The following is a 14,137-nucleotide window of genomic DNA, read 5'->3' as shown; positions in this document are numbered from 1 at the left end:
TGTCAGGTGTTGCGCGTGTATGTGTATGTCAAGTGCCGTTCCCCTTCATCCCATCCCAGCTCTCTCTGTAGAATACAGCTCTACCCAGAGAGAGGGAAAGACCAGGGGGCTGATCACTGCACTGCTCACTTTTTGGTCATGAGTTCGGCCTCCTGTTTCTTCCAGGGCTGTGTTCCTGCAGCCCAGCCCTCCCTGTTGTGCCAGAGAATCAGCCCTTCATTCCCCTGCCAGAGAGAGAGAGCCCGAGGCAGAGACACTCTTCCTGTAGCTGGCTTACCCCCAGTACTTCAGCACTGGCCATGCGGCAGTCAACAAAGGAGACCAGCAGGGGGTTCTGGCAGCATCAGCTGTGGCCGCAGCTGGATCGGGGAGGCCTGTAGTGTCTGAGGTGGGCAGCACTTCCTCCGCCGCTGTCACCTTCCCCTGCCGGAGAGAAATCCAGAGACATACCCTTCCCGCAGCTGGGCTACCCCTAGTACCTCAGCGCTGGCCAGGCGGAAGTCTATGGAGGGGACCGGCAGGGGTTTCAGGCCGCAGCAGCAGCGGCCGCAGCCAGATCACGGAGGCCTGCAGGGTCAGAGCTGGGCAGCACTTCCACCAACACTGTCACCTCTGTGCTGGGCATGTACACCAGTCCGTAAGGACGGAGGTTTCCACAACAGGCAGCAGTATAATGAGTCAGACAAACTCATTACACGCTGCCCACTGCTGCGCTGCATGCCCTCGATGGAGGAAGCCTAGATGCGGTCCCCAGCGGCAGCAAGGGAGAAGGGTGATCACATCACCCTTCAACCCGGCACCTCACAATCAGCTGGGGATCTGCAGTAGCTTCATCTCTCTCTTCCTCTCCCTCTCTGACAGCACAGCAGCCCTTCTGGGTCCCATGTAGCTCTGCCCCCCTGCTCACAGTTCACTCGGCCTCTCCTGATTAAAAAGAAAATAAGAGCCTGACCTGCTGCTCAGATGCGAGGAGGGGACGGGCGGTAGGTCCTCTGTGAGTACACTACACAGTCAAAATTAACTCTGACTCCTCACAACAGTGTGGACTGCGGGCGACGTCAGACGCCAATTTGGGTGTGCTTGCCGCACTACCTGCCCATCAAGCCCAACGTGGTGCCATGGTGCCAGCCCCGCCCACTATACGGATTCCATTTTGTATTAGGAACCCTAACAGCATTCCGACATCCCTCCCTATGACGCTGCCATCCATTACTGCTGCTCTCATACATCCGTACACCGCCACTCTCATACATCCGCACACTGCCGCTCTCACACAACTCTACACTGCTGCTCTCATACATCCATACACTGCCGCTCTCATACATCCGTACAACCCCGCTCTCATACATCCGCACACTGCCGCACTCTTACAGCCGCACACTGCCGCACTCTTACAGCCGCACACCATCGCACTCTTACAGCCGCACACTATCGCACTCTTACAGCCGCGCACCATCGCACTCTTACAGCCGCACACCATCGCACTCTTACAGCCGCACACCATCGCACTCTTACAGCAGCACGCCATCGCACTCTTACAGCCGCACACCATCGCACTCTTACAGCCGCACACCATCGCACTCTTACAGCCGCACACCATCGCACTCATACAGCCGCACACCGACGCAGTCATACAGCCGTACATTGCCGCTCTCATACATCCGCACACTGCCGCTCTCATACATCCGCACACTGCCGCTGACATCTATACAAACATAGCCTCCATACATCTACACATCCAATCCCCGCGCAAGGGAACACTGAAATCACTATCACTTTTGCCCGGGGTGTGACCACAGCCAGCCACTACTCCGGCCACCTTCTTGTGACACCAAAATGTATCTTACCTATCATCAGGGTGGTGCTGCTGCTGGGGGTGGGTTGCTGCCTCAGTCTCCAGGTTGGTGCTGCGATTGGAGGGGGTACTGCTTCCCTGTGCTGCCACTGTCTCCCAGATCATCGTGCCGCTGGCTGAATTGCAGCTTGACGCTACTGCTGCCGGGAGTAACAGCTTCCTGGCTGTTGTTGCTGGTGGCTGCCTACTGCTCATTGCCGCCGGAACACTGACCGGCTCTGCAGTGATGCTGGCGGAGGAGTAGTGGCGGTGGGGTGGGGTGGGGGGCTGGGTGCCTGCTCCCTTCCCTCGAGCATGCCGCAGTGTAAAAAAATAAATAATAAATAGAGAGCATACCAGGGTGAGAGTCTGCATGGATCACAGTGATTACACGGGGCACAGCATAAGGACACCTTGCTGTGAGGGGCTCTGCCCACACAGATTGCTGCACCCTCTCTGATGTCAGCCGCTGCCCTCTCGTTCTCTGGGCGGCCAGTTCCAGTGTGAGGTAGGAGAGGAAGAGAACACACAGGAGAGCAGCCCTGATATATAACAGAGGTGGAAGTTCTATAGGCAGCAGAGACGGAGACCAGCCAGCACGTCTCCCAGTGCCCTGATCACTACACGCCGCCAGCACAGCATTACAGGAGGGTCCTATAGTGCTGCCCTGAGCTAACAGGTGTGTGTACCAAGTGTACCCCGTACAGTGTGCTGCGCCCTGGTGTCTCTGAGAGGGGTGAGGTCACCGTGCCGCTTTAGTATATGGCTTTTCCTTTGTACTGTACGTTACAGCCCTGCACTAGTAGTGGCAACTCTGCCCTATGTGAACCTGTGAGGTTATTTTCCTATTAACAGAATAACCGGGGAGAAGGCGGCCATATTGCGGCTCTCAAGTGAAGGCACTCTAGTACACCCCCTGCTGGCGGCCACTGTGCAGACGCAACAAATTGAAATGCCCGATCTCTATAATGGGGCATATTTCTCTTAATTAAAAAAAACCTGTAACTTTCTGAAAAACCACAACCCCAAAAGGCACTTCACTGGGACATGCTCTATCTAATAAAACAAACCCCAAGTCATATACATATATATATATATACACACACACACACACACACTCATGTATATACATGTATACACAAATACCCGTATGTACATGTTTATGTATGTATAATACATTGATACAGTACATTATATTTATGAATTAATTGCTTCCCGATTCTGCAGCAGCATCATCAGCACCACCAGTGTTACTCATAGTCACTTCACACTGACTGCTGCACAACACATCACTTAATTTCCGGGCCGCCCGCCACCTGGTGAAGAGACATGGGAGATGAAGGACCAGCAGTGCCACGTTGAGCGGAAGTATTGCGATTTAGTTACCCACACACTCCTTGTGACACCTGCTCCCCGTCTGCCCTCCCACCCGCCGCCTGCCGTCCGGAACCCGCACTGACAAGTAAGTCTCAGCAGAATGTGTCTGCCGGCGGCTCCCAGTCCCCAGTGGTGTGGCGGCCGCAGCACACTAGGACTGAGAGACCGCAGCGGGAGGAAAGCACAGGTGGGCGGGAGGAGAGCATGGGCGGACATCACCACGTCACATTGCAAGGTGACGCCAGTCCCCCCAGTGAGGCCGCCGACAAATGCACTCAGCATAGTATTAGCAGCAGGCAGAGGGGGGGCGGGCGCAGCGGTGGTGGGAGGTACGGAAATGAGCTGCAGTCTAGGCTCCACCGATCACACACTCAGCGATCACTGTGCTACAGCAAGCGTGGCGTGCAGCGGTGCTGGACATTAGGGAGTGCCTGTGCGCACCAGGCACCCCCTGTACGCACGCCTATGCGCTACCACCCCCCATATGCCACACTACATCACTATGCTATAGCCCTCCCATATGCTGCACTTCATAATTACACTATACCCCCCATACAACATACTACATCACCACACTACACTACTCACAATAAAATTAAAACATCCCAGTTCCTCATTCTTAATGAGCTCACGTGAGTTCTCTCCCCAACGGAGCTCCAGACCAAGTAACAATGAAGACACCAGCAGCGTGTAGGGGGCAAGCCTGGTCCACTTGTCAGGAGAGAGCAGTCACTGGAGGGTAAGAAGGGGGCGGGGCCTAGTCCTACAGACGGGAGAGAGCACAGACAGGAGAGAGCAAGGTACAGGGGTAGAAGGGGACGGCTGATGTGAAGGGGGCGGGCCTATTCTTACAGGCTTTCAAAATTTGATTTTTTGAAAAATTCGACATTTGAAAAATTCGACTTTTCTGCAATGGTACAAATGCGGCAATTCGACAAAAGTATATTCAATTGAAGTTTGTAAATTCGACAACAGTGCTTTTAAACAGTAAATTCGTCATTTTCAATCCGCCACACTTTGCAGGCGGAATCTAATAAATAAAAGGTTTTTTTTTTGGTAATAGCATATCTATATTAGAAGGGATTAGGTACTTGGTTTGTCTTTTTTGGAGGCACAAGTATTATTTATATATTTTTTAAAAGATTATTTTTTTTTTAAATGGAATGTAAAAAACCCGGAAAAAAAAAAAATTGCGTGGGGTCCCCCCTCCAAAGCATAACCAGCCTCGGGCTCTTCGAGCCGGTCCTGGTTCTAAAAATCCAGGGAAGAAACAGACAGGGGATCCCCCGTATTTTTAAAACCAGCACCGGGCTCTGCGCCTGGTGCTGGTGCAAAAAAAACGGGGGACAAAAAGAGTAGGGGTCCCCCGTATTTTTTACACCAGCATCGGGCTCTACTAGCTGGACAGATAATGCCACAGCCGGGGGTCACTTTTATACAGTGCCCTGCGGCCGTGGCATTAAATATCCAACTAGTCACCCCTGGCCGGGGTACCCTGGGGGAGTGGAGACCCCTTCAATCAAGGCCCCCCCCCCCCCCTGCCACCCAAGGGCCAGGGGTAAAGCCCGAGGCTGTCCCCCCCATCCAAGGGCTGCGGATGGGAGGCTGATAGCCTTGAGAAAATTGAAAGAATATTGTTTTTTCCAGTAGTACTACAAATCCCAGCAAGCCTCTCCGCAAGCTGGTACTTGGAGAACCACAAGTACCAGCATGCGGGAGGAAAACGGGCCCGCTGGTACCTGTAGTTCTACTGGAAAAAAAATACCCAAATAAAAACAGGACACAGACACTGTGAAAGTATAACTTTATTTCACACCTGCCGACACACACATACTTACCTATGTTGACACGAAGCAGTCAGTCCTCTTCTCCAAGTAGAATCCACGGGTACCTGAAAATAAAAATAAGATTTTACTTACCGATAAATCTATTTCTCATAGTCCGTAGTGGATGCTGGGGACTCCGTCAGGACCATGGGGATTAGCGGCTCCGCAGGAGACAGGGCACAAAAAGTAAGCTTTTAGGATCACATGGTGTGTACTGGCTCCTCCCCCTATGACCCTCCTCCAAGCCTCAGTTAGGTACTGTGCCCGGACGAGCGTACACAATAAGGAAGGATCTTGAATCCCGGGTAAGACTCATACCAGCCACACCAATCACACCGTACAACCTGTGATTTGAACCCAGTTAACAGTATGATAACAACGAAGGAGCCTCTGAAAAGATGGCCCACAACAATAATAACCCGATTTTTGTAACAATAATTATGTACAAGTAATGCAGACAATCCGCACTTGGGATGGGCGCCCAGCATCCACTACGGACTATGAGAAATAGATTTATCGGTAAGTAAAATCTTATTTTCTCTAACGTCCTAGTGGATGCTGGGGACTCCGTCAGGACCATGGGGATTATACCAAAGCTCCCAAACGGGCGGGAGAGTGCGGATGACTCTGCAGCACCGAATGAGAGAACTCCAGGTCCTCCTCAGCCAGGGTATCAAATTTGTAGAATTTTACAAACGTGTTCCCGCCTGACCACGTAGCTGCTCGGCAAAGTTGTAAAGCCGAGACCCCTCGGGCAGCCGCCCAAGATGAGCCCACCTTCCTTGTGGAATGGGCATTTACAGATTTTGGCTGTGGCAGGCCTGCCACAGAATGTGCAAGTTGAATTGTACTACAAATCCAACGAGCAATAGTCTGCTTAGAAGCAGGAGCACCCAGCTTTTTGGGTGCATACAATATAAACAGCAAGTCAGACTTTCTGACTCCAGCCGTCCTGGAATTATATATATATATATATATATATATATATATTTTCAGGGCCCTGACAACGTCTAGCAACTTGGAGGCCTCCAAGTCCCTAGTAGCCGCAGGCACCACAATAGGTTGTTTCAGGTGAAACGCTGACACCACCTTAGGAAGAAACTGGGGACGAGTCCCAGTTCTGCCCCGTCCGAATGGAAAATCAAATATGGGCTTTTGTAAGACAAAGCCGCCAATTCTGACAATCGCCTGGCCGAGGCCAGGGCCAACAGCATGGTCACTTTCCATGTGAGATATTTCAAATCCACAGATTTGAGCGGTTCAAACCAATATGATTTGAGGAATCCCAACACTACTTTGAGATCCCACGGTGCCACTGGAGGCACAAAAGGGGCTGTATATGCAATACTCCCTTGACAAATGTCTGGACTTCAGGAACTGAAGCCAATTCTTTCTGGAAGAAAATCTACAGGGCCGAAACTTGAACCTTAATGGACCCCAATTTGAGGCTCATAGACACTCCTGTTTTCAGGAAGTGCAGAAATCGACCTAGTTGAAATTTCTTCGTGGGGCCTTCCTGGCCTCACCCACGCAACATATTTTCACCACATGTGGTGATAACGTTGTGCGGTCACCTCCTTCCTGGCTTTGACCAGGGTAGGTATGACCTCTTCCGGAATGCCTTTTCCCTTAGAATCCGGCGTTCAACCGCCATGCCATCAAACGCAGCCGCGGTAAGTCTTGGAACAGACATGGTACTTGCTGAAGCAAGTCCCTTCTTAGCTCCTGAGGCCATTAGTCCTCTATGAGCATCTCTTGAAGTTCCGGGTACCAAGCCCCTCTTGGCCAATCCGGAGCCACGAGTATAGTTCTTACTCCTCTACGTCTTATAATTCTCAATACCTTGGTTATGAGAAGCAGAGGAGGGAACACATACACCGACTGTTACACCCACGGTGTTACCAGGACATCCACAGCTATCGCCTGAAGGTCTCGTGACCTGGCGCAATACCTGTCCCGATTTTTGTTCGGGCGGGACGCCATCATGTCCACCTTTGGTCTTTCCCAACGGTTCACAATCATGCGGAAAACTTCCCTATGAAGTTCCCACTCTCCCGGGTGGAGGTCGTGCCTGCTAAAGGAAGTCTGCTTCCCAGTCGTCCACTCTCGGAATGAACACTGCTGACAGTGCTATCACATGATTTTCCGCCTAGCGAAAAATCCTTGCAGTTTTGCCACTGCCCTCCTGCTTCTTGTTCCGCCCTTTCTGTTTACGTGGGCGACTGCCGTGATGTTATCCCACTGGATCAATACCGGCTGACCTTGAAGCAGAGGTCTTGCTAAGTTTAGAGCATTATAAATTTGCTCTTAGCTCCAGTATATTTATGTGGAGAGAATTCTCCAGACTTGATCACACTCCCTGGAAATTTTTTCCCTGTGTGACTGCTCCCCAGCCTCTCAGGCTGGCCTCCGTGGTCACCAGCATCCAATCCTGAATGCCGAATCTACGGCCCTCTAGAAGATGAGCACTCTGTAATCACCACAGGAGAGACACCCTTGTCCTTGGATATAGGGTTATCCGCTGATGCATCTGAAGATGCGATCCGGACCATTTGTCCAGCAGATCCCACTGAAGAGTTCTTGCGTGAAATCTGCCGAATGGAATCGCTTCGTAATAAGCCACCATTTTTACCAGGACTCTTGTGCAATGATGCACTGACACTTTTCCTGGTTTTAGGAGGATCCCGATTAGCTCGGATAACTCCCTGGCTTTCTTCTCTGGGAGAAACACCTTTTTCTGGACTGTGTCCAGAATCATCCCTAGGACCAGCAGACGTGTCGTCGGAACAACTGCGGTTTTGGAATATTTAGAATCCACTAGAGATGAGCGCCTGAAATTTTTCGGGTTTTGTGTTTTGGTTTTGGATTCGGTTCCGCGGCCGTGTTTTGGGTTCGACCGCATTTTGGCAAAACCTCACCGAATTTTTTTTGTCGGATTCGGGTGTGTTTTGGATTCGGGTGTTTTTTTAAAAAAACACTAAAAAACAGCTTAAATCATAGAATTTGGGGGTCATTTTGATCCCATATTATTATTAACCTCAAAAATCATAATTTCCACTCATTTTCAGTCTATTCTGAATACCTCACACCTCACAATATTATTTTTAGTCCTAAAATTTGCACCAAGGTCGCTGGATGACTAAGCTAAGCGACACTAGTGGCCGACACAAACACCTGGCCCATCTAGGAGTGGCACTGCAGTGTCACGCAGGATGTCCCTTCCAAAAAACCCTCCCCAATCAGCACATGACGCAAAGAAAAAAAGAGGCGCAATGAGGTAGCTGACTGTGTGAGTAAGATAAGCGACCCTAGTGGCCGACACAAACACCGGGCCCATTTAGGAGTGGCACTGCAGTGTCACGCAGGATGTCCCTTCCAAAAAACCCTCCCCAATCAGCACATGACGCAAAGAAAAAAAGAGGCGCAATGAGGTAGCTGACTGTGTGAGTAAGATTAGCGACCCTAGTGGCCGACACAAACACCGGGCCCATTTAGGAGTGGCACTGCAGTGTCACGCAGGATGTCCCTTCCAAAAAACCCTCCCCAATCAGCACATGACGCAAAGAAAAAAAGAGGCGCAATGAGGTAGCTGACTGTGTGAGTAAGATTAGCGACCCTAGTGGCCGACACAAACACCGGGCCCATTTAGGAGTGGCACTGCAGTGTCACGCAGGATGTCCCTTCCAAAAAACCCTCCCCAATCAGCACATGACGCAAAGAAAAAAAGAGGCGCAATGAGGTAGCTGACTGTGTGAGTAAGATTAGCGACCCTAGTGGCCGACACAAACACCGGGCCCATTTAGGAGTGGCACTGCAGTGTCACGCAGGATGTCCCTTCCAAAAAACCCTCCCCAATCAGCACATGACGCAAAGAAAAAAAGAGGCGCAATGAGGTAGCTGACTGTGTGAGTAAGATTAGCGACCCTAGTGGCCGACACAAACACCGGGCCCATTTAGGAGTGGCACTGCAGTGTCACGCAGGATGTCCCTTCCAAAAAACCCTCCCCAAACAGCACATGACGCAAAGAAAAATAAAAGAAAAAAGAGGTGCAAGATGGAATTGTCCTTGGGCCCTCCCACCCACCCTTATGTTGTATAAACAAAACAGGACATGCACACTTTAACCAACCCATCATTTCAGTGACAGGGTCTGCCACACGACTGTGACTGATATGACGAGTTGGTTTGGACCCCCCCCAAAAAAGAAGCAATTAATCTCTCCTTGCACAAACTGGCTCTACAGAGGCAAGATGTCCACCTCATCATCACCCTCCGATATATCACCGTGTACATCCCCCTCCTCACAGATTATCAATTCGTCCCCACTGGAATCCACCATCTCAGCTCCCTGTGTACTTTGTGGAGGCAATTGCTGCTGGTCAATGTCTCCGCGGAGGAATTGATTATAATTCATTTTAATGAACATCATCTTCTCCACATTTTCTGGATGTAACCTCGTACGCCGATTGCTGACAAGGTGAGCGGCGGCACTAAACACTCTTTCGGAGTACACACTTGTGGGAGGGAAACTTAGGTAGAATAAAGCCAGTTTGTGCAATGGCCTCCAAATTGCCTCTTTTTCCTGCCAGTATAAGTATGGACTGTGTGACGTGCCTACTTGGATGCGGTCACTCATATAATCCTCCACCATTCTTTCAATGGTGAGAGAATCATATGCAGTGACAGTAGACGACATGTCCGTAATCGTTGTCAGGTCCTTCAGTCCGGACCAGATGTCAGCATCAGCAGTCGCTCCAGACTGCCCTGCATCACCGCCAGCGGGTGGGCTCGGAATTCTGAGCCTTTTCCTCGCACCCCCAGTTGCGGGAGAATGTGAAGGAGGAGATGTTGACAGGTCGCGTTCCGCTTGACTTGACAATTTTCTCACCAGCAGGTCTTTCAACCCCAGCAGACTTGTGTCTGCCGGAAAGAGAGATCCAAGGTAGGCTTTAAATCTAGGATCGAGCACGGTGGCCAAAATGTAGTGCTCTGATTTCAAGAGATTGACCACCCGTGAATCCTTGTTAAGCGAATTAAGGGCTCCATCCACAAGTCCCACATGAATAGCGGAATCGCTCCGTGTTAGCTCCTCCTTCAATGTCTCCAGCTTCTTCTGCAAAAGCCTGATGAGGGGAATGACCTGACTCAGGCTGGCAGTGTCTGAACTGACTTCACGTGTGGCAAGTTCAAAGGGCATCAGAACCTTGCACAACGTTGAAATCATTCTCCACTGCGCTTGAGACAGGTGCATTCCACCTCCTATATCGTGCTCAATTGTATAGGCTTGAATGGCCTTTTGCTGCTCCTCCAACCTCTGAAGCATATAGAGGGTTGAATTCCACCTCGTTACCACTTCTTGCTTCAGATGATGGCAGGGCAGGTTCAGTAGTTTTTGGTGGTGCTCCAGTCTTCTGTACGTGGTGCCTGTACGCCGAAAGTGTCCCGCAATTTTTCTGGCCACCGACAGCATCTCTTGCACGCCCCTGTCGTTTTTTAAATAATTCTGCACCACCAAATTCAAGGTATGTGCAAAACATGGGACGTGCTGGAATTTGCCCATATTTAATGCACACACAATATTGCTGGCATTGTCCGATGCCACAAATCCACAGGAGAGTCCAATTGGGGTAAGCCATTCCGCGATGATCTTCCTCAGTTGCCGTAAGAGGTTTTCAGCTGTGTGCGTATTCTGGAAACCGGTGATACAAAGCGTAGCCTGCCTAGGAAAGAGTTGGCGTTTGCGAGATGCTGCTACTGGTGCCGCCGCTGCTGTTCTTGCGGCGGGAGTCCATACATCTACCCAGTGGGCTGTCACAGTCATATAGTCCTGACCCTGCCCTGCTCCACTTGTCCACATGTCCGTGGTTAAGTGGACATTGGGTACAACTGCATTTTTTAGGACACTGGTGAGTCTTTTTCTGACGTCCGTGTACATTCTCGGTATCGCCTGCCTAGAGAAGTGGAACCTAGATGGTATTTGGTAACGGGGGCACACTGCCTCAATAAATTGTCTAGTTCCCTGTGTACTAACGGCGGATACCGGACGCACGTCTAACACCAACATAGTTGTCAAGGCCTCAGTTATCCGCTTTGCAGCAGGATGACTGCTGTGATATTTCATCTTCCTCGCAAAGGACTGTTGAACAGTCAATTGCTTACTGGAAGTAGTACAAGTGGGCTTACGACTTCCCCTCTGGGATGACCATCGACTCCCAGCAGCAACAACAGCAGCGCCAGCAGCAGTAGGCGTTACACGCAAGGATGCATCGGAGGAATCCCAGGCAGGAGAGGACTCGTCAGAATTGCCAGTGACATTGCCTGCAGGACTATTGGCATTCCTGGGGAAGGAGGAAATTAACACTGAGGGAGTTGGTGGGGTGGTTTGCGTGAGCTTGGTTACAAGAGGAAGGGATTTACTGGTCAGTGGACTGCTTCCGCTGTCACCCAAAGTTTTTGAACTTGTCACTGACTTATTATGAATGCGCTGCAGGTGACGTATAAGGGAGGATGTTCCGAGGTGGTTAACGTCCTTACCCCTACTTATTACAGCTTGACAAAGGGAACACACGGCTTGACACCTGTTGTCCGCATTTCTGTTGAAATAGTTCCACATCGAAGAGCTGATTTTTTTGGTATTTTCACCAGGCATGTCAACGGCCATATTCCTCCCACGGACAACAGGTGTCTCCCCGGGTGCCTGACTTAAACAAACCACCTCACCATCAGAATCCTCCTGGTCAATTTCCTCCCCAGCGCCAGCAACACCCATATCCTCCTCATCCTGGTGTACTTCAACACTGACATCTTCAATCTGACTATCAGGAACTGGACTGCGGGTGCTCCTTCCAGCACTTGCAGGGGGCGTGCAAATGGTGGAAGGCGCATGCTCTTCACGTCCAGTGTTGGGAAGGTCAGGCATCGCAACCGACACAATTGGACTCTCCTTGTGGATTTGGGATTTCGAAGAACGCACAGTTCTTTGCGGTGCTACTGCTTTTGCCAGCTTGAGTCTTTTCATTTTTCTAGCGAGAGGCTGAGTGCCTCCATCCTCATGTGAAGCTGAACCACTAGCCATGAACATAGGCCAGGGCCTCAGCCGTTCCTTGCCACTCCGTGTGGTAAATGGCATATTGGCAAGTTTACGCTTCTCCTCCGACAATTTTATTTTAGGTTTTGGAGTCCTTTTTTTACTGATATTTGGTGTTTTGGATTTGACATGCTCTGTACTATGACATTGGGCATCGGCCTTGGCAGACGACGTTGCTGGCATTTCATCGTCTCGGCCATGACTAGTGGCAGCAGCTTCAGCACGAGGTGGAAGTGGATCTTGATCTTTCCCTAATTTTGGAACCTCAACATTTTTGTTCTCCATATTTTAATAGGCACAACTAAAAGGCACCTCAGGTAAACAATGGAGATGGATGGATACTAGTATACAATTATGGACGGACTGCCGAGTGCCGACACAGAGGTAGCTACAGCCGTGAACTACCGTACTGTGTCTGCTGCTAATATAGACTGGTTGATAAAGAGATGTCGTAGTATGTATGTATGAAGAAGAAAGAAAAAAAAACCACGGTTAGGTGGTATACAATTATGGACGGACTGCCGAGTGCCGACACAGAGGTAGCCACAGCCGTGAACTACCGTACTGTACTGTGTCTGCTGTTAATATAGACTGGTTGATAAAGAGATGTCGTAGTATGTATGTATGAAGAAGAAAGAAAAAAAAACCACGGGTAGGTGGTATACAATTATGGACGGACTGCCGAGTGCCGACACAGAGGTAGCCACAGCCGTGAACTACCGTACTGTACTGTGTCTGCTGCTAATATAGACTGGTTGATAAAGAGATGTCGTAGTATGTATGTATGAAGAAGAAAGAAAAAAAAACCACGGTTAGGTGGTATACAATTATGGACGGACTGCCGAGTGCCGACACAGAGGTAGCCACAGCCGTGAACTACCGTACTGTACTGTGTCTGCTGCTAATATAGACTGGTTGATAAAGAGATGTCGTAGTATGTATGTATAAAGAAGAAAGAAAAAAAACCACGGTTAGGTGGTATACAATTATGGACGGACTGCCGAGTGCCGACACAGAGGTAGCCACAGCCGTGAACTACCGTACTGTACTGTGTCTGCTGCTAATATAGACTGGTTGATAAAGAGATGTCGTAGTATGTATGTATGAAGAAGAAAGAAAAAAAAACCACGGTTAGGTGGTATACAATTATGGACGGACTGCCGAGTGCCGACACAGAGGTAGCCACAGCCGTGAACTACCGTACTGTACTGTATCTGCTGCTAATATAGACTGGTTGATAAAGAGATGTCGTAGTATGTATGTATAAAGAAGAAAGAAAAAAAAACCACGGTTAGGTGGTATACAATTATGGACGGACTGCCGAGTGCCGACACAGAGGTAGCCACAGCCGTGAACTACCGTACTGTACTGTGTCTGCTGCTAATATAGACTGGTTGATAAAGAGATGTAGTAGTATGTATGTATAAAGAAGAAAGAAAAAAAAACCACGGGTAGGTGGTATGCAATTATGGATGGACTGCCGAGTGCCGACACAGAGGTAGCTACAGCCGTGAACTACCGTACTGTGTCTGCTGCGACTGGATGATAAATAATGATATAAAAAATATATATATATCACTACTGCAGCCGGACAGGTATATATATTATATAATGACGGACCTGCTGGACACTGTCTGTCAGCAGAATGAGTTTTTTATAGAATAAAAAAAAAACACCACACAAGTGAAGTCACACGACGAGTGTTTAACTTTTTCAGGCAATCACAATATAGTATACTACTAACTATACTGGTGGTCAGTGTGGTCAGGTCACTGGTCAGTCACACTGGCAGTGGCACTCCTGCAGCAAAAGTGTGCACTGTTTAATTTTAATATAATATGTACTCCTGGCTCCTGCTATAACCTATAACTGGCACTGCAGTGCTCCCCAGTCTCCCCCACAATTATAAGCTGTGTGAGCTGAGCACAGTCAGATATATAATATATACATAGATGATGCAGCACACTGGGCTGAGCAGTGCAGACAGATATGGTATGTGACTGTCTTGTACTC

Source organism: Pseudophryne corroboree, chromosome 7 (genome assembly GCF_028390025.1).
Source record: "Pseudophryne corroboree isolate aPseCor3 chromosome 7, aPseCor3.hap2, whole genome shotgun sequence".
In the NCBI taxonomy this organism is placed as follows: Eukaryota; Metazoa; Chordata; class Amphibia; order Anura; family Myobatrachidae; genus Pseudophryne; species Pseudophryne corroboree.
This window is presented reverse-complemented; position numbering follows the sequence as displayed.